Consider the following 20,923-nt stretch of genomic DNA (forward strand, 5'->3'; position numbering starts at 1 on the left):
GGCAGTTGATGTTCCAAGTGGAGGAAGTTGATGTTCTACGTGGAGGCAGTTGATGTTCCAAGTGGAGGAAGTTGATGTTCTACGTGGAGGAAGTTGATGTTCTACGTGGAGGAAGTTGATGTTCTACGTGGAGGAAGTTGATGTTCTACGTGGAGGCAGTTGATGTTCTACGTGGAGGCAGTTGATGTTCTACGTGGAGGCAGTTGATGTTCTACGTGGAGGAAGTTGATGTTCTACATGGAGGAAGTTGATGTTCTACGTGGAGGAAGTTGATGTTCTACATGGAGGAAGTTGATGTTCTACGTGGAGGAAGTTGACAACAAGAAAAGTCTCTTTTGAGGAGCAAGAGTGAAGCCATTTTTGAGGAGTGGTCAAACCTGGTTTTTGTCTGATGTGTTAATTGTTTCAATTGTTAATTGTGTTATGTTGTTTAGTAAAGATGTAGAAGTCACCCGAGTCTCTGATCTCTTTACTGATCTCTTTACTTTACTTTACTTTATATAATATTTCTTAAGAGCTTCAAAAACGAAATACGTTTGTCTTCAACGTGTGCCTTGCACAAACGGTTGTTATTTGTATTCAGTGGGAGACTGTCAAACCTCAATGGACAAAAAAAACGGTGCTCGGGGTCAAACGGTTGACCCCCGAGCATATTTGCACCCCACCCGAATTGCACACTGCAGTCAGGAGTACTTGTTGAAAGCTGCAGGTGCTCAGCACCATCGCCTCCCAGATGATAATCATGACGTAATTATATGTAATTATATGTCCGTGGTATCGCATCAGGACAAGTAAACTAAAGATCTCGTACATCAGGACTTGCCGGACAGTGACATTAAAGTGAGTGACTCGTCAGTAGCCTACGGATTGGCATCGGTAAGAGAGCTGTTCATTTTGCTCCCTAATTTGCTTACTGGTAGCCTTGTTGGCTGTTATCTGCATATAAATTATGAAAACATTCGATGAAGATGGTGAATCCTCCTCAGTGCAGGAAAAATAGGTAGGATAGTGGAGAGATCGTCTCACTCTGGTCCAAAATATAATAAAATAAAAAACGTTTTTTTAAAGCTAATGATAGGTCTACTGATTTAATCATTGTTGACAATGGAGTAGTCAACTTCTGCTTTCTGTGTAGCATGTTTAACATCTGTTTCTATCATACCTGTATTGCAGATAGCTTATAAAATGCCTCTTGAAAAGGAGTCAGCAGAATCTTACAGGATTCTTTAAAGGCCCAGTGCAGTGTTACCATATTGCACAACAGCTCAATAAACTAACACTGTAAAAGTGTTAGTTGAGCATTGTTATCTCCTGATAAGGGACACCAAAATAGCTGGCTACCTGCTTTTTCGATTTCGCTGGCTATTCCATGTGCTTTTGGATAAAAACATACTATTAGCAGTAGGAACGAGTAAGGGCAAGGTTGATGTTTTAATATATGTGTATATATTCTAATTCCCAACTATGCTTAAACCACATCAGGAAGACCACGTTTGAGGTCTGGGAAAAATCTGGGAAATGTAGATTTCTGGGTATAGTTACCCTGTAATTCAAGTGTGCATCTATTAAGAGGCTGTTGTTTAGCTGTATTTTTGTAGCACACGTGATGTTAGATTCAAAACAAATACCCAGTGGATTTATTAAAATAATCATGATATCTGCCATCTAAGCAGAGGCTACTTTGGCCTAATTTCAGTTTATGTGACAAAACAAGCAAGTATAGTGTAAATAATCATTCTACCATCTAAACAGCTGTGAGATCTTTTCCATAACCAAAAATATTGTATTTTCAGCTGTTTGAAGCTTGTGTACAAAAGTAAAAGATGCAAAACTGAAACTTAAGAACGGGATGCATAGAAGTGGAGCATATAGAACATATCTACTGCTTCTTAGATTTGCCTTCAATGAGTGAAAGATCTATAACACATTCTTTTTGAATTTGGTAAGGTCGAACAAAAAGTTACATATTGTAGCTTCAACATTTAAGTGAGACATTTTTTGGGAAAGCCTTTTGATCTACCAGAAGACTGTTTTTTTTAGCAACATCGCTAACGGCTACACAAAGTGCAAGGCGCGCACACCGCACACACACAGATGTTATGATTAAAAATCTTCATGGACTGTTTTCATAATTTATCTGCAGATAATAGCCAAAAATCCTAGGCTTACCGGTAGCCTATGAAAATTAAGCAGCCAAATAAACGGCTCTCTCACTGATGCGATTCGGTAGGCTACACTGACTGATGAGACGAGAGTCACTCACCTTAGCGTCACTGTTTAGCAAGCCCCAACATCCTAGGAAAGGAAACCTAGAAAATCCTTTGGTTTTACTTGTCCCGATGCGGTACCATGGACATATACTTAGTGGACAGTTTATTATTTACACCACTCCGTTCATGAAAATGGTTCACTCCTACAGACAGTGAGTCATGTGGCCATGGCTTGCTATATAAAGCAGGCAGACAGGCGTCAAGGCATTCAATTACTGATTAATTTGAACGTTAGAATGGGCAAAATGAGTGAAATAAGCAACTTCGAGCGTGGTATGATCGTCGGTGCCAGGTGCGCAGGTTCCAGTATCTCAGAAACAGCCGGCCTCCTTGTCTTTTCATGCACGACAGTGTCTAGGCAATCAAATATTTTGAATATTAAGCTAATAACAGCGCAGTACAACAGTGGTGTGCAGAATGGCATCTCGGAATGCACAACTTGTTGGTCCTTGTCACGGACGGGCTATTGCAGCACACGACCACACTGGGCTCCACTCCTATCAGCTAAAAACAAGCGGCCCCAGTGGGCACGCGATCACCAACACTGGACAATGGAGTGAAAAAACATAGCCTGGTCCGACAAATCCCAGTTCCTGTAGAGTCAGGATTTGGCATAAGCAGCATGAGTCCTGCCTGGTGTCAACAGTACAGTTTGGTGGTGTATAGGTGTGGGGAATGTTTTCCTGGCATACGTTAGGTCCCTTCCTAACAATTGAGCAATGTTTAAACTCTACACCTTGTAGAATCCATGCCCCCAAAGAATTCAAGCTGTTCTGTATGCAAATATCCCATGTTTCATGAGCTGAAATAATAGATTTTCCATACACACAAAAAGCTTATTTCTGAATGATGTTGGACATCTCCTTAACAATAAACAGGAGTCCAAATCTTTCCATAATTTACCTAAGGAGGAAAAACAAGCTTTGCTCTATTTACAATCTGATACATTAGTCCTTATTCGCCCTGCTGATAAGGGTGGGTCTGTTGTATTCCTGGACAGGACAGTTTATGTAAATGAGGGTCATAGACAGCTGCTTGACAACACCTTTTACAAGAAACTCAGAGTGACCCCACTTCCCAATTTCAGAATACTATCTTGTCTGTCCTAGACGGGTATTTAAGTTCTGGTCAGATAACCAAAAAAGAACATGCATTTTTGGCTATTCAACACCCTAAAATTGTCACTTTCTATACTTTGCCGAACTGACACAAGAATGATACAAAACCTTCAGGGCGCCCTATTGTAGAGGGGCCGTTACTGCATCAATGCCCGCTATCTACTTTTGTTGACTTTTTTATTAGACCACTCGCAGAACAGCTCCCCTCCTTTGTAAAGGACACCAGCAGTATGATCTCTATCATTGAATCTCTTGATCCTCTCCCTGAGAATAACTTGTTAGTTACTTTTGATGTTGAGTCGTTATACACAAATATTCCACACGAGGGCGGTATTGAAGCTATGGAACATTTTCTTCTGCAACGTGACCCTAATGAACTACCTTCCAATGCATGCATTATAACATTGGCTGAAATAGTACTCACACACAACTACTTCATGTTTCTAAATGATGTCTTTATTCAGATGAAGGGTACTGCTATGGGATCCCCCATGGCTCCTAACTATGGGTACTGCTATGGGATCCCCCATGGCTCCTAACTAAGGGTACTGCTAGGGGATCCCCCATGGCTCCTAACTATGGGTACTGCTATGGGATCCCCCATGGCTCCTAACTAAGGTTACTACTATGGGATCCCCCATGGCTCCTAACTAAGGGTACTGCTATGGGATCCCCTATGGCTCCTAACTATGGGTACTGCTATGGGATCCCCCATGGCTCCTAACTAAGGGTACTGCTAGGGGATCCCCTATGGCTCCTAACTATGGGTACTGCTATGGGATCCCCCATGGCTCCTAACTAAGGGTACTGCTATGGGATCCCCCATGGCTCCTAACTAAGGGTACTGCTATGGGATCCCCTATGGCTCCTAACTATGGGTACTGCTATGGGATCCCCCATGGCTCCTAACTAAGGGTACTGCTATGGGATCCCCAAGGCTCCTAACTAAGGGTACTGCTATGGGATCCCCCATGGCTCCTAACTAAGGGTACTGCTATGGGATCCCCCATGGCTCCTAACTAAGGGTACTACTATGGGATCCCCCATGGCTCCTAACTAAGGGTACTGCTATGGGATCCCCCATGGCTCCTAACTAAGGGTACTGCTATGGGATCCCCCATGGCTCCTAACTAAGGGTACTACTATGGGATCCCCCATGGCTCCTAAGTAAGGGTACTGCTATGGGATCCCCTATGGCTCCTAACTATGGGTACTGCTATGGGATCCCCCATGGCTCCTAACTATGGGATCCCCCATGGCTCCTAACTAAGGGTACTGCTATGGGATCCCCTATGGCTCCTAACTATGGGTACTGCTATGGGATCCCCCATGGCTCCTAACTAAGGGTACTGCTATGGGATCCCCCATGGCTCCTAACTATGGGATCCCCCATGGCTCCTAACTAAGGGTACTGCTATGGGATCCCCCATGGCTCCTAACTAAGGGTACTACTATGGGATCCCCCATGGCTCCTAACTAAGGGTACTGCTATGGGATCCCCATGGCTCCTAACTAAGGGTACTGCTATGGGATCCCCCATGGCTCCTAACTAAGGGTACTGCTATGGGATCCCCCATGGCTCCTAACTATGGGTACTACTATGGGATCCCCCATGGCTCCTAACTAAGGGTACTGCTATGGGATCCCCCATGGCTCCTAACTATGCTAATTTGTATGTGGGTTACATGGAGAAACAGTCCATTTTCAATCCTCTCAACAACAAAAAATCTAGCTGAGACGCAAAGAAAGTTCAAGGAGAGGGGCTACAAAAATGAACAGATTAATATTGCCGTTGAGAAAATTCAAAACAAAACGAGACATGACGTTTTTCAAGGACAGTCTTGCAAAAAGAAGCATTCTAGCGTTCGAACTACCTGCTATTCAAAGTGCTCTGAACAAATTAAGGGAATTGTTCACAAACATTGGCACATTCTAAGATCCGATGACAGTATTGATAATGTGGGTATTTTTTTTTTTTATATTTGCGAATGAACCAATGATATCAGGCCACATCTGGCCATGATTACAGACACCTGTGTGTGTCCTTTGACACAATATAAACTAGTCACCACACAGTTGGATATTAGGTTATAAAATTATTGCATCTTAGCTCCTAGAGTGTGCGGCTCTCCTTAAGTGTTTCAAGTGTTCTACTCCGCTAGCCAGCAGCTCGCCTAAATAGGTATGTGTTTCTTTTGCCTCTACATTACAGAGGTGCACATTGTGCTGGGGACAAAAGGACACTCTAAAATGTGCAGTTTTGTCACACAACACAATGCCACAAAGTTTTGAGTGAGTGTGCAATTGGCATGCTGACTGCAAGAATGTCCTCCAGGGCTGTTGCCAGACAATTTAATGTTAATTTCTCTACCATAAGCCGGCTTCGTCGTTGAAGAGAATTTGGCAGTACGACCAACTGGCCTCACAGCCGCAGATTACGTGTAACCCTCATCACCTCCCCATCCGGCTTCTTCACCTGCAGGATCGTCTGAGACCAGCCACCTGGACAGCTGATGAAACTATAGGATTGAACAACCAATGAATTTCTGCATGTCTCGGGAAGCTCATCTGCGTGCTCGTCCCCGTCCTCACCACAGTCTTGACCTGACTGCAGTTCGGCGTCGTGACCGACTTCAGTGAGCAAATGCTCACCTTCGATGGCCACTGCCAGGCTGGAGAAGCTCTTCACAGATGAATCCCTGTTTCAATTGTACCGGGCAGATGGCATGTATGGCGTTTGTGTGGACGAGTGGTTTGCTGATGTCAACATTGTGAACATTGTGCCCCATGGTGGTGGTGTTGGGGTTATGGAATGGGCAGGCATAAGCTACGGACAACGAACACAACTGCATTTTATGGATACTGTGACGAGATCCTTAGGCCCATTGTCGTGCCATTCATCCACCACCATCACCTCATGTTTCAGCATGATAATGCACGGCCCCAAGGATCTGTACACAATTCCTGGAAGCTGAAAATGTTCCAGTTCTTTCATGGCCTCCATACTCACCAGACATGTCACCCGTTTAGCAGTTTGGGATGCTCTGGATCGACGTGTACGACAGTGTGTTCCAGTTCCCGCCAATATCCAGCAACTTCGCACATCTATTGAAGAGGACTGGGACAACATTCCATAATCAACAGCCTGATCAACTCTATGCAAAGGAGAGTGTTGTACTGCATGAGGCAAATGGTGGTCACACCAGATACTGAGTGGTTTTCTGATCCGCGCCCCTACTTTTTTAAGGTATCTGTGACCAATGATGCATATCTGTATTCCCAGTCATGTGAAATCCATAGATTAGGGTCTAATTCAATCAACTGATTTCCTTATATGTACTGTAACTCAATCAAAATTGTTGCATGTTGCGTTTTTATATTTTTGTTCTGTGTAGATTGGTGTACCTGCTAAACTGGTGTATAACCAGGTTGCGTGATTTATCAATAGCAAAGGGATATAGGAGATCGACTTTATACAGTCAGTTTGACACCTTTTTATAAATCAGTCAACACTTGCTGTTCAGTTGTCAATCAACACACAGTAAATAGTCTATGCGTCACGACTCCGCGTGGCTGGCTTTGTGAAATACACAAAAGAAAATAAATGAATGTGTCAGAAAACAATCATTAGCCTAAGTCATTAGACTCAGCGTTACCACTTACATTACATGGGACGTCTAAATTCATGAGATCTGTAGGACTATAATGACGAGATGCTCATGTTTCCTTCTTAACAATGGGAGTCGTTGTCCCAACGGTGAAAGGCAGGTGACAATCTTAGGTCCAAAATAAACCCGTAGAAGCGCATTGTGCTTATTTTGGACAGATTTTGGTGAGAGTGAAACCTCTCACTTCGCCTCTTCACCTCTGCTGATTTTTCCTGTCGTCGCACGCGTTATGATTGACAGGCGCCTATCCTATCGGTAGATCGCTAGATGCATATCTCGCGGGAGAGGGCTCAACCGACCAGCCAATTGAAACTTTGAAATGAAAAGTAGCCTCGTTAATATGACTTGGAAAATGTAACCAGGTGAAAATCACTCTGTAACCGGTTGATTAGCCGACGCTTATGGAAAACACTTATCACGATACTTAGGTGCCCATACGATATATATTGTGATTCTCACGATTCTATATGAATTACGATTCGATATTGCGATTTAATGTTCCAAAGACATTGCTCTGTATATGAGAGCATAAAAATGTAGTTTGGTTCAGTCATGGAAATGAAAGTGCTGAAAACATGTTGGCTCACTATTTTCTAAAGAAGATGGAGGATGAAAATGCGCAGATTTTTAGCGCAGGTACAGCCTACTAGCGCTAGCTAACTCTACCTGGAACAATTTTATTTTCGTATCAATATACTAATCGTCCAAAATATTACGATATGTAAAAAAAAATGTTTGTTTCATCACTAGTTATTACACCGCTTCCTTTCCCCATTCATGACCATGGAAGAATTGGATGGATTCCACCACCTTGCTTTGATTTCAATCTGATCTCTCCCACTGCTCTATATTTGATACATACTTCAGTAAGACTGCCATTGTTGAAGTCGAATGTGGTGACGTCCAAATGATGGGTGTTGTATAAAAGTCATCAGCGATTTGGATCATCTCTAACCAATCAAGAGTATCAAAGCCAATGACACATTTTCAAAATGCCACTTTACCCACCGTGTGTTGTGGCTCTGGCACAACCCATCCGTTTCTGGGACCAATCAGAACAGATCGAATGTGTTTGCGTTCTAGAAATCGTTGGGGTTGGTACTCAGATCCAGGATCACTGCGGAGAAGAATCTTACGCCTGTGGCGTAGCGAATGGCCAGAGCAAGGAGTTTGGGTAGCCAGGCAATGTAACGGCTTGACCGCACTGTCAACTAAAACTGAGCTCAAGGTGGCTTGATCCCAATTCGTCATGCTGTCTTGGACTTTGACTGACTGCAGGCCAGGGAAGGTGTGTTAGTGGTAATGGGTGCAGGCTAGCACCATGCATGTCAATGCATAAGGGCACTAAGACTGGTGGCAGTGTCCCATGCTGTCAAGTGCTGCTCTATCATGGACTAAAGGAGGGAAGTACACGACATGGTTGACTTGTGCACTAGATGCGTATCATTGACGTAGAACTCTCGTGTCTGGTCTACCCTCCCTGGGACCGTCTGATGCTGTCCACAGTCCAGCAGATGTGTCAGGACAGCCGCACCAAGATTGAGCTGCTCCGCATGCAGATTGTCAGTCACCCGGGCTAAAGAGGGGGAGCGGGGAGTGGGGAGGCACAAGGTGCAGGACCGCCGGGCACTGGCAGAGGTAGGTGGGCACCAGGATATAAGTGAGGTCTTGGGGGATCTGGTTAATGCAAGTCTGATTCTTTTTGGGTTGCAGGTTAAGACACCTAGTTTAATGTTTTCATGGCTGGAAACATTCGTTATGCATACCTGGCGGGTCACAGAGACACTCTAAAAGTGTGTGTGACTGAGTGTTCTCCAGGCCAAGGCTGCAGGAGTCATGCCAGAAGCTGTACCTGCTGCGTCTGTCTCTGGAGCACTGTCTAACCGAGCTGCCCGGGGTCACTCTGTCAAAGCTTCAGAGTTCCTCTGTGGAGATGGGAGAACCTTCTAGAGTCCAGAAGGACAACCATCTCTGCAGCACTCCACCAATCAGGGCTTTATGGGAGAGTAGCCAGACGGAAGCCACATCCTCAGTAAAAGGCACATGACAGCCCGCTTGGAGTTTTCCAACAGGCACCTACAGTAAAGGACAGACCATGAGAAACAAGATTATATTGTCTGATGAAACCAAGATAAAACTCTTTGGCCTGAATGCCAAGCGTCACATCTGGAGGAAACCTGCCACCATCCCTATGGTGAAGCATGGGGGTGGCAGCATCATGCTGTGGGGATGTTTTTCAGTGCCTGGGGCTGAGAGACTAGTCAGGATAGAGGGAAAGATGAACGGAGCAAAGTACAAAGAGATCCTTGATGAAAACCTGCTCTAGAGCGCTCAGTATCTCAGACTGTGGCAACAATTTTTTATTTTTTTTATTTTACCTTTATTTAACCAGGCAAGTCAGTTAAGAACAAATTCTTATTTTCAATGACGGCCTGGGAACAGTGGAATTACGCGGCCCAAGGGGAACCACTACTTCAAGCAAGTGACGTCACCGATTGAAACGCTATTAGCACGCTATTAGCACGCACCACCGCTAACTAGCAAGCCGTTTCACATCGGTTACATATGCACTATATGATCTGACAGCCAGTGTGTGTATGTGGAGGTGGACTGACTGACTGATTTATCTGTCCCACTGTATGTTGTCCACAGCGGACATCAGTGCAGTGCTAAAAGTGGACAACAGGATGGTGGGCCGGACACACTGGAGAGTTCTGGGACCAGAGCTTCAGTATCGAGCTGGGATGTTGTTCTCTTTAGCACCAGTAGGAGTAGTTCAAGCATTATTTTTATTTTCTCAGATAACATCCTGGAGTTGCCAGGAGTCATGTTAAATTGTGTAAAAAAATGCTAAATGTTTACCCCCCCGTCTCATCAATGCTTAAATCTTCAGTTGGAAGACAATTTTTCACCCCATATTGATAGTAAATATTCAAGTGGGGTAGGATTTGAGTGTCTGCTGTTGGAAAGCAGTCTGCTACAGACATGACCATCTCGTGCCAGCAGCTTTCCTCCTTGATAATCTCCAGATAGACTAGTAATGACCTTCAGCTGCAACCATCAAGCTCCAGCGTGCTCAGACAGAAACTCTCACTGTGGCCATCCAGAGTCTCTGCTGTTGGGTAGCAGAGAGAAATCACCCCTCTCTCACGCCTCCACTCCCACTCTGCAGATGTAATCCCACTGCTAATCCTAACATTTTCCACTAATCTCAATCCTTGCCTCCAAAAGCCTAACATGGGGCTATGATTCAGCTCCAAGACTACGTTCAGCTGATCTGCTGCTCCTAGCGCGACGACACACACTACTTTCAGTTCCAAGCTCTCAGCCTCGGTCTTTAAAGGTCGTGCTGCACTGTTCTTTTGGGTTGTGGGGCTGAAAGCCTGTGGCTGAAACTATTTCAAGGGAAGATAAACTGTTTTTCTTGTAGAGGAAGATAAGGGAAGACAGTGTTGCAATCTGTTTCATCCCCTGGCATTCTAAAAATCCCTAACATGTGTGTACGTGTCCAGTCCGGGGAGCTGGAGATTGGGGTGTACTGGCAGGACTGGAGGGCTCTGTGCTTATTCAAATTTCTGCGTCTAGAGGATAATTAGGACAACCAGCGCCACTGCGTGTGTCTCTATCTGTAGCCCCAGGGCAATGCTCTTCGCTAAGTTCAGTAGCACCCTTATTTCACAATCACCCTTCATTTCACAAGCACCATTCATTTCACAAGCACCATTCATTTCACAAGCACCATTCATTTCACAATCACCCTTCATTTCACAAGCACCCTTCATTTCACAATCACCCTTCATTTCACAAGCACCATTCATTTCACAAGCACCATTCATTTCACAATCACCCTTCATTTCACAAGCACCATTCAACATGTCACAATCACTAATATCAACAATCACTATTAAACATGTTATATAAAGTGCCTTCGGAAATCATTCAGACCCCTTGACTTTTCCCACATTTTGTTACATTACGGCCTTATTCTAAAATGTATTAAATCGTTTTTTCCCCTCATCAATCTACACACAATACCCCATAATGACAAAGCAAAACATTTTTTTTTACATTTTTGTATGAAAAAATATGAAATATCACATTTACATAAGTATTCAGACCCTTTACTCAGTACTTTGTTGATGCACCTTTGGCAGCGATTACAGCCTCGGGTCTTCTTGGATATGATGCTAAAAGCTTGGCACACCTGTATTTGGGGAATTTCTCCCATTCTTCTCTACAGATCCTCTCAGGTCTCTCCAGAGATGTTCGATCTGTTTCAAGTCCGGGCTCTGGCTGGGCCACTCAAGGACATTTAGAGACTTGTCCCGAAGCCACTCCTGCGTTGTCTTGGCTGTGTGCTTAGGGCCGTTGTCCTGTTGGAAGGTGAACCTTCACCCCAGTCTGAGGTCTTGAGTGCTCTGGAGCAGGTTTTCATCAAGGATCTCTCTGTGCTTTGCTCTGTTCATCTTTCCCTTGATCCTGACTAGTCTCCCAGTCCCTGCCGCTGAAAAACATCCCCACAGCATGATGCTGCCCCCACCATACTTCACCGTAGGGATGCTGCCAGGTTTCCTCCAGACGTGACGCTTGGCATTCAGGCCAAAGGGTTCAATCTTGGTTTCATCAGACCAGAGAATCTTGATTCTCATGGTCTGAGAGTTTTTAGGTGCCTTTTGGCAAACTCCAAGCGGGCTGTCATGTGCCTTTTACTGAGGAGTGGCTTCCGTCTGGCCACTCTACCATAAAGGCCTGATTGGTGGAGTGCTGCAGAGATGGTTGTCCTTTTGGAAAGTTCTCCCATCTCCACAGAGGAACTCCATAGCTCTGTCAGAGTGACCATCAGAGTCACCTCCGTGACCAAGGCCCTTCTCCCCCAGTTGCTCAGTTTGACCGGGCGGCCAGCTCTAGGAAGAGTCTTGTTGGTTCCAAACTTCTTCCATCTAAGAACGATGGAGGCCACTGTGTTCTTGGGGATCTTCAATGCTGCAGAAGTGTTTTTGTACACTTCCCCAAATATGTGCCTCGACACAATCTGGTCTCGGAGCTCTACGGGCAATTCTTTTGACCTCGTGGCTTGGTTTTTGCTCTGACATGCACTGTCAACTGTGGGACCTTTATATAGACAGGTGTGTGTCTTTCCAAATCATGTCCACTCAATTGAATTTACCAAAGGTGAACTCCAACCAAGTTGTAAAAACTTCTCAAGGATGATCGATGGAAACAGGCTGCGTTGTGTGTAGATTAATTAAAAAATTACAATATTTCATCCATATTAGAATAAGGCTGTAATGCAATGAAATGTGGAAAAAGGTCAAAGGATCTGAATACTTTCCTAATACACTGTACTATGGTTTATGAGTGTCCAAAATTGTTCTTGTTGTTTTTCTAATCAAGTCTCCGCTCATAGTTTCACTCCTAAAAATAGGATTTGGTTCTAGCCATTTTATTTCTGTAGTCTCACTTTCCCAGTGAAGTTGCACAATGTTTAGGGGCTCGTCAAATGTCTGTCTTCATGGTTATTTTTGTTCTCTCCTTTCCCAGACCTCCAAATATACTTCAGCAGAGGACAACAGGTCAACACCCAGGCCAACTCCTAAGTCCCTCTCCCTCACAATAACCACCTCACACACACGCACGCATGCACGCACACACACACACACGCACGCACGCACGCGCGCACGCACGCACGCACGCACACACACACACACGCACGCACGCACGCACGCACACGCACACGCACGCACGCACGCACTCACGCACGCACACACACACACACGCACGCACGCACACACACACACACACACACGCGCGCACACTCACACGCACACACGCACGCACGCACACACACACACACACACGCACGCACACACACACACACACACACACACACACACAAAAGTAACTGAAATCCACAACGTATTATTTAAGCACCCTCGGGACTGGAAATGGTGTTTGTTACCTAGGTATCTAAGCTTTGATACCTAGGTATCTAAGCTCCCGCTCCCTCGTCTTTCACATTCCCTCCTTCTTCGCTCTTTGATCAGGACGAAAGCGAATGGTGGGATGTTGATGGAAGATTTCAACTACATTTCTGTTCTGGGACGAGGGCAATTTGGAAAGGTACTGTCACACCCCCGACCTAAGGCCCTCATACCACAGGACAGAACCTTTTTTTTCATTACACTGGGCCGTAACCATTAAAAACGTTTTGCAATTAAAAAAATAAAGCATCTGCTTTCTTCTGTTCAGTGCCTAATGAACACGACCCTGTTTACTGTGTTGCACCTAAAGCTTTCCCTCCACCCCTCAAGAGGTCAGTCAAATGCAACCAGAGGGAAAAAACTCTAGACCACCTTTACTCCCCACATAGAGACACACACAAAGCTCTCCTTCACCCTCCATTAGGCAAATTTGACCATAATTCTATTCTCCTGATTACGAGCAAAAATTCAAGCAGGAAGCACCAGTGAATCGGTCTATAAAAAAGTGGTCAGATGGAGGGGATGCTAAGCTACAGGACTGTTTTGCGAACACAGACTGGAATATGTTCCGGGATTCATCTGATGGCATTGAGGAGAACACCACCACATTCACTGGCTTTATCAATAAGTGCATTGAAAACGTTGTCCCAAAGTGACTGTATCCCAACCAGAATCCATGGATTACAGGCAACATCCGCACTGAGCTAAAGGATAGAGCTGCCGCTTTCAAGGAGCGGGACTCTAACCTGGAAGCTTATAAGAAATCCCGCTATGCCGTCTGACGAACCATCAAACAGACAAAGTGTCAATACAGGACTAAGATCGAGTCGTACTACACTGGCTCTGATGCTCGTCGGATGTGGCAGGGCCTGCAAACTATTACAGACTACAAAGGGAAGCACAGCCGCGAGCTGCCCAGTGACACGAGCCTACTACACAAGCTAAATAACTTCTATGCCCGCTTTGAGTCAAGTATTACTGAAACATGCATGAGAGCACCAGCTGTACCGGAAGACTGTGTGATCACGCTCTCCGCAGCCGATGTGAGTAAGACCTTTAAACAAGTCAACATTCACAAGGCCGCAGGGCCAGACGGATTACCAGGACGTGTACTCCGAGTATGCGCCGACCAACTGACAAGTGTCTTCACTGACATTTTCAACCTCTCCTTGTTTGAGTCTGTAGTAACATGTTTCAAACAGACCACCATAGTCCCTGTGCCCAAGAACACTAAGGTAACCTGTCTAAATGACTACTGACCCATAGCACTCACGTCTATAGCCATGAAATACTTTGAAAGGCTGGTCATGGCTCGCATCAACACCATTATCCCAGAAACCCTAGACCCACTCCAATTTGCACACCGCCCCAACAGATCCACAGATGATGCGATATCTATTGCACTCCACACTGCCCTGTCACACCTGGACAAAAGGAACACCTATGTGAGAATGCTGTTCATTGACTACAGCTCAGCGTTCAACATAATAGTGCCCTCAATGCTCATCATCAAGCTAAGGACCCTGGGACTAAACACCTCCCTCTGCAACTGGATCCTGGACTTCCTGACAGGCCACCCCCAGGTGGTAAGGGTAGGTAACAACACATCTGCCACGCTGAACCTCAACATGGGGGGGCCCTCAGGGGTGCGTGCTCGGCCCCCTGCTGTACTCCCTGTTCACTAATGACTGCGCTGCCAGTGTCATGTCTTGTTATGTCTGTTCCTGTCCTTTCTCTTCACTCTGTCTCTCTCTGCTGGTCTTTTTAGGTTACCTTCTCTGTCCCTCATTCTTCAGCTGTTCTACATCTCCCTTAACTAGCTCATTCACTCTTTTCCCACCTGTTCTCTCTTCCCCCTCTGATTAGGTCTCTATTTCTCTCTCTGTTCCTGCTACTTTCAGTGTCTGATTCTTGTTTGTGTTTTTGATGCCAGAAGCAAGCTGTCGTCTCGTTTGCTTCCACCTTGTCCTATCCTGTCGGAGTCTGCCTGGCAGGTGCATCCTGCATTATACTACGTTCTTTTGTTCCATTGACTACGTTGGAAGAGGATTTATGCCATTCCTGTTTTTCATTAAAGAACTCTGTTTTCTGTTAAAACCGCTTTTGGGTCTTCACTCAAGTACATAACAGAAGAATCAGACCAAGAATGGACCCAGCGGCTCCGGACCCTTTTCTCTCCGCCGTCAAGATCCAGGGAGCGATGCTATGCAGACACGAGGAGGAATTGTCTGCTGCTCGACATGCCGTTGAGACCCTGGCCGTCCAAGTCTCCGACCTCACAAGACAGGTTCACCAACTCCACCTCGATCCACCGCCCACTTCCAGGGTTTCCGAGTCTCCGGAGCCCAGGATCAACAACCCGCCGTGTTACTCTGGGGAGCCCACTGAGTGCCGCTCGTTCCTCACTCAGTGTGATGTGGTGTTCTCTCTCCAGCCCAACACTTACTCCAGGAGCGCAGCCCGCATCGCCTACGTCATTTCTCTCCTTACCGGACGGGCGCGTGAGTGGGGCACGGCAATCTGGGAGGCGAGGGCTGAGTGTATTAACCAGTATCAGGACTTTAAGGAGGAGATGATACGGGTTTTTGACCGTTCTGTTTTTGGGGAGGAGGCTTCCAGGGCCCTGTCTTCCCTATGTCAGGGGAATCGGTCCATAACGGATTATTCTATTGAGTTTCGCACTCTCGCTGCCTCTAGTGACTGGAACGAGCCGGCTTTGCTCGCTCGTTTTCTGGAGGGTCTCCTCGTCGAGGTTAAGGATGAGATCCTCTCCCGGGAGGTTCCTTCCAGTCTGGACTCCTTAATAGCTCTCGCTATTCGCATAGAGCGACGGTTTGATCTTCGTCGCCGAGCTCGTGGAAAGGAGCTCGCGTTCTCCGTCGCTCCCCTCTCCACATCACTGCCACCCTCCTCCGCCGGCTCGGATGCTGAGCCTATGCAGCTGGGGGGTATCCGCATCTCGGCCAAGGAGAAGGAACGGAGAATCACCAATCGCCTCTGTCTCTACTGCGGCTCCGCTGGTCATTTTGTCACCTCATGTCCAGTAAAAGCCAGAGCTCATCAGTAAGAGGAGGGCTACTGGTGAGCGCAACTACTCAGGCCTCTCCTTCTGGATCACGCACTACCTTTCCGGTCCATCTCCGCTGGCCCGGTTCATCTGCTTCCTGCAGTGCCTTGATAGACTCTGGGGCGGAGGGCTGTTTTATGGACGAGACCTGGGCTCGGGAACATGACATTCCTCTCAGACAGTTAGGGGAGCCCACGGCCTTGTTCGCTTTAGATGGTAGTTCTCTCCCCAAGATTCGTAGTTCTCTCCCCAAGATTCAGCGTGAGACGCTGCCTTTAACCCTCACTGTCTCTGGTAATCATAGCGAAACCATTTCTTTTTTAATTTTTCGTTCACCTTTTACACCTGTTGTTTTGGGTCATCCCTGGCTAGTGCGCCATAACCCTTCTATTAATTGGTCTAGTAATACTATCCTATCCTGGAATGTTTCTTGTCATGTGACCTGTTTAATGTCTGCTATCCCTCCTGTTTCCTCTGTCTCTTCTTCACAGGAGGAGCCTGGCGATTTGACAGGGGTGCCGGAGGAGTATCACGATCTGCGCACGGTGTTCAGTCGTTCCAAGGCCACTTCTCTCCTCCACACCGGTCGTATGACTGTAGTATTGATCTCCTTCCGGGAACTACTCCCCCGGGGTAGATTATACTCTCTGTCGGCTCCCGAACGTAAGGCTCTCGAGGATTATTTGTCGGTTTCGCTCGACGCCGGTACCATAGTCTCCTCCTCCTCTCCCGCCGGAGCGGGGTTTTTTTGTTCAGAAGAAGGACGGGTCCCTGCGCCCATGCGTGGATTATCGAGGGCTGAATGACATAACAGTTAAGAATCGTTATCCGCTTCCTCTTATGTCTTCAGCCTTCGAGATCCTGCAGGGAGCCAGGTTTTTCACCAAATTGGACCTTCGTAACGCCTACCATCTCGTGCGCATCAGGGAGGGGGACGAGTGGAAGACGGCGTTTAACACTCCGTTAGGGCACTTTGAATACCGGGTTCTTCCTTTCGGCCTCGTTAACGCTCCAGCTGTCTTTCAGGCACTAGTTAACGACGTCCTGAGAGACATGCTGAACATTTTTGTTTTCGTTTACATGGACGATATCCTGATTTTTCTCCGTCTCTCTCTCGATTCATGTTCAGCACGTGCGACGCGTCCTCCAGCGCCTTTTGGAGAACTGTCTTTATGTGAAGGCTGAGAAGTGCATTTTTCATGCCGCCTCTGTCCCTTTTCTCGGTTCCGTTATTTCCGCTGAGGGCATTAAGATGGATCCCGCTAAGGTCCAGGCTGTCATTGATTGGCCCGTTCCTAAGTCACGCGTCGAGCTGCAGCGCTTTCTGGGCTTCGCTAATTTCTATCGTCGTTTCATCCGTAATTTCGGTCAGGTGGCAGCTCCCCTCACAGCCCTTACTTCTGTTAAGACGTGCTTTAAGTGGTCCGTTTCCGCCCAGGGAGCTTTTGATCTTCTTAAGAATCGTTTTACATCCGCACCTATTCTTGTTACACCTGACATCTCTAGTCAGTTTGTTGTTGAGGTTGACGCGTCAGAGGTGGGCGTGGGAGCCATTCTTTCTCAGCGCTCTCTCTCTGACGGCAAGGTCCATCCTTGCGCGTTTTTCTCTCATCGCTTATCGCCGTCAGAACGTAACTATGATGTTGGTAATCGCGAACTGCTCGCCATCCGCTTAGCCCTAGGCGAATGGCGACAGTGGTTGGAGGGGGCGACCGTTCCTTTTGTCGTTTGGACTGACCATAGGAACCTTGAGTACATCCGTTCAGCCAAACGACTTAATGCGCGTCAGGCTCGTTGGGCTCTGTTTTTCGCTCGTTTCGAGTTTGTTATTTCTTATCGTCCGGGCTCAAAAACACCAAGCCTGATGCTTTATCTCGTCTCTTCAGTTCTTCTGAGGTCTCCACCGACCCCGAGGGGATTCTCCCTGACGGGCGTGTTGTCGGGTTGACTGTCTGGGGAATTGAGAGGCAGGTAAAGCAAGCACTCGCTCACACTCCGTCGCCGCGAGCTTGTCCTAGGAACCTTCTGTTCGTTCCCGTTCCTACTCGTCCGGCCGTTCTTCAGTGGGCCCACTCTGCCAAGTTAGCCGGCCACCCCGGCGTTCGGGGTACGCTCGCTTCCATTCGCCAGCGTTTCTGGTGGCCCACTCGGGAACGTGACGCGCGTCGATTTGTCGCCGCTTGTTCGGTCTGCGCGCAGACTAAATCTGGGAACTCTCCTCCTGCCGGCCGTCTCAGACCGCTTCCCATTCCCTCTCGACCGTGGTCTCACATCGCTTTAGATTTTATCACCGGACTGCCTTCATCAGCGGGGAAGACAGTTATTCTTACGGTTGTCGATAGATTCTCTAAGGCGGCTCATTTCATTCCTCTCGCTAAGCTCCCTTCTGCTAAGGAGACGGCTCAGATCATTATCGAGAACGTTTTCCGAATTCATGGCCTTCCGTCTGACGTCGTTTCCGACAGAGGCCCGCAGTTCACGTCTCAATTTTGGAGGGAGTTTTGCCGTTTGATTGGGGCTTCCGTCAGTCTCTCGTCCGGCTTTCATCCCCAGTCTAACGGTCAAGCCGAACGGGCCAATCAGACTGTTGGTCGCATTTTACGCAGTCTTTCTTTTCGTAACCCTGCGTCTTGGTCAGAACAGCTCCCCTGGGCAGAGTACGCCCACAACTCGCTTCCCTCGTCTGCTACCGGTCTATCTCCTTTTCAGAGTAGCCTCGGGTACCAGCCTCCGCTGTTCTCATCTCAGCTCGCCGAGTCCTGCGTCCCCTCCGCTCAGGCTTTTGTCCAGCGTTGCGAGCGCACCTGGAAGGGGGTCAGGTCGGCACTTTGCCGTAATAGGGCGCAGACTGTGAGGGCCGCTAATAAGCGTAGGACCAAGAGTCCTAGATATTGTTGCGGTCAGAGAGTATGGCTCTCCACTCAGAACCTTCCCCTTAAGACAGCTTCTCGCAAGTTGGCTCCGCGGTTCATTGGTCCGTTCCGTATTTCTCAGGTCATTAATCCTGTCGCAGTGCGACTTCTTCTCCCGCACTATCTTCGTCGCGTTCACCCGGTCTTCCATGTCTCCTGTGTTAAGCCCGTTCTTCGCGCCCCCGCTCGTCCCTCCCCCCGTCCTTGTCGAGGGCGCACCCATCTACAGGGTTCGTAAGATTTTGGACATGCGCCCTCGGGGCCGTGGTCATCAGTACCTAGTGGATTGGGAGGGGTACGGTCCTGAGGAGAGGAGTTGGGTTCCCTCTCGGGACGTGCTGGACCGTTCGCTGATCAATGATTTCCTCCGTTGCCGCCAGGTTTCCTCCTCGAGTGCGCCAGGAGGCGCTCGGTGAGTGGGGGGGGGTACTGTCATGTCTTGTTATGTCTGTTCCTGTCCTTTCTCTTCACTCTGTCTCTCTCTGCTGGTCTTTTTAGGTTACCTTCTCTGTCCCTCATTCTTCAGCTGTTCTACATCTCCCTTAACTAGCTCATTCACTCTTTTCCCACCTGTTCTCTCTTCCCCCTCTGATTAGGTCTCTATTTCTCTCTCTGTTCCTGCTACTTTCAGTGTCTGATTCTTGTTTGTGTTTTTGATGCCAGAAGCAAGCTGTCGTCTCGTTTGCTTCCACCTTGTCCTATCCTGTCGGAGTCTGCCTGGCAGGTGCATCCTGCATTATACTACGTTCTTTTGTTCCATTGACTACGTTGGAAGAGGATTTATGCCATTCCTGTTTTTCATTAAAGAACTCTGTTTTCTGTTAAAACCGCTTTTGGGTCTTCACTCAAGTACATAACAGCCAGGCACGGCTCCAACACCATCATTAAGTTTGCCGATGACACAACAGTGGTAGGCTTGATCACCGACAACGATGAGACAGCCTATAGGGAGGAGGTCAGAGACCTGACCGTGTGGTGCAAGGAAAACAACCTCTCCCTCAATGTGATCAAGACAAAGGAGATGATTGTGGACTACAGGAAAAGGAGGACCGAGCACGCCCCCTTTCTCATCGACGGGGCTGTAGTGGAGCAGGTTGAGAGCTTCAAGTTCCTCGGCGTCCACATCACCAACAAAATAACATGGTCCGAGCACACCAAGGCAGTCGTGAAGAGGGCAAGACAAAACCTATTCCCCCTCAGGAGACTGAAAAGATTTGGCATGGGTCCTCAGATCCGCAAAAAGTTTTACAGCTGCACCATTGAGAGCATCCTGACTGGTTGCATCACTGCTTGGGATGGCAACTGCTCGGCCTCGGACCGCAAGGCACTACAGAGGGTAGTGCGAATGGCCCAGTACATCACTGGGACCAAGCTTCCTGCCATCCAGGACCTCTATACCAGGCGGTGTCAGAGGAAGGCCATAAAAATTGCCAAAGACTCCAGCCACCCTAGTCATAGTTTGTTCTCTCTGCTACTGCACGGCAAGCAGTACCTGGAGCACCAAGTCTAGGTCCAAAAGGCTTTAAACAGCTTCTACCCCCAAACCTTAAGACTCCAGAACATCTAATTAAATGGCTACCCAGACTATTTGCATTGCCGCCCTCCACACCCTTTTCTACTATGCTGCTACTCTGTTATTATCTACGCATAGTCACTTTAATAACTCTACCTACATGTACATATTACCCCAATTACCTTGACAACGGTGCCCCCACATTGACTCTCTACCAGTTCCCCCTGTATATAGCCCCGCTATTGTTATTTTACTACTGCTCTTTAATAGTTATTTATATCTATTACTTTTTTGTTGGTATTTTCTTAAAACTACCTTGTTGGTTAAGGGCTTGTAAAAGTTTCACTGTAAGGTTGTATTTGGCGCATCTTACTAATAAAATTTGATTTGATTT

Source organism: Oncorhynchus masou, chromosome 8 (assembly GCF_036934945.1).
Source record: "Oncorhynchus masou masou isolate Uvic2021 chromosome 8, UVic_Omas_1.1, whole genome shotgun sequence".
Lineage (NCBI taxonomy): Eukaryota > Metazoa > Chordata > Actinopteri > Salmoniformes > Salmonidae > Oncorhynchus > Oncorhynchus masou.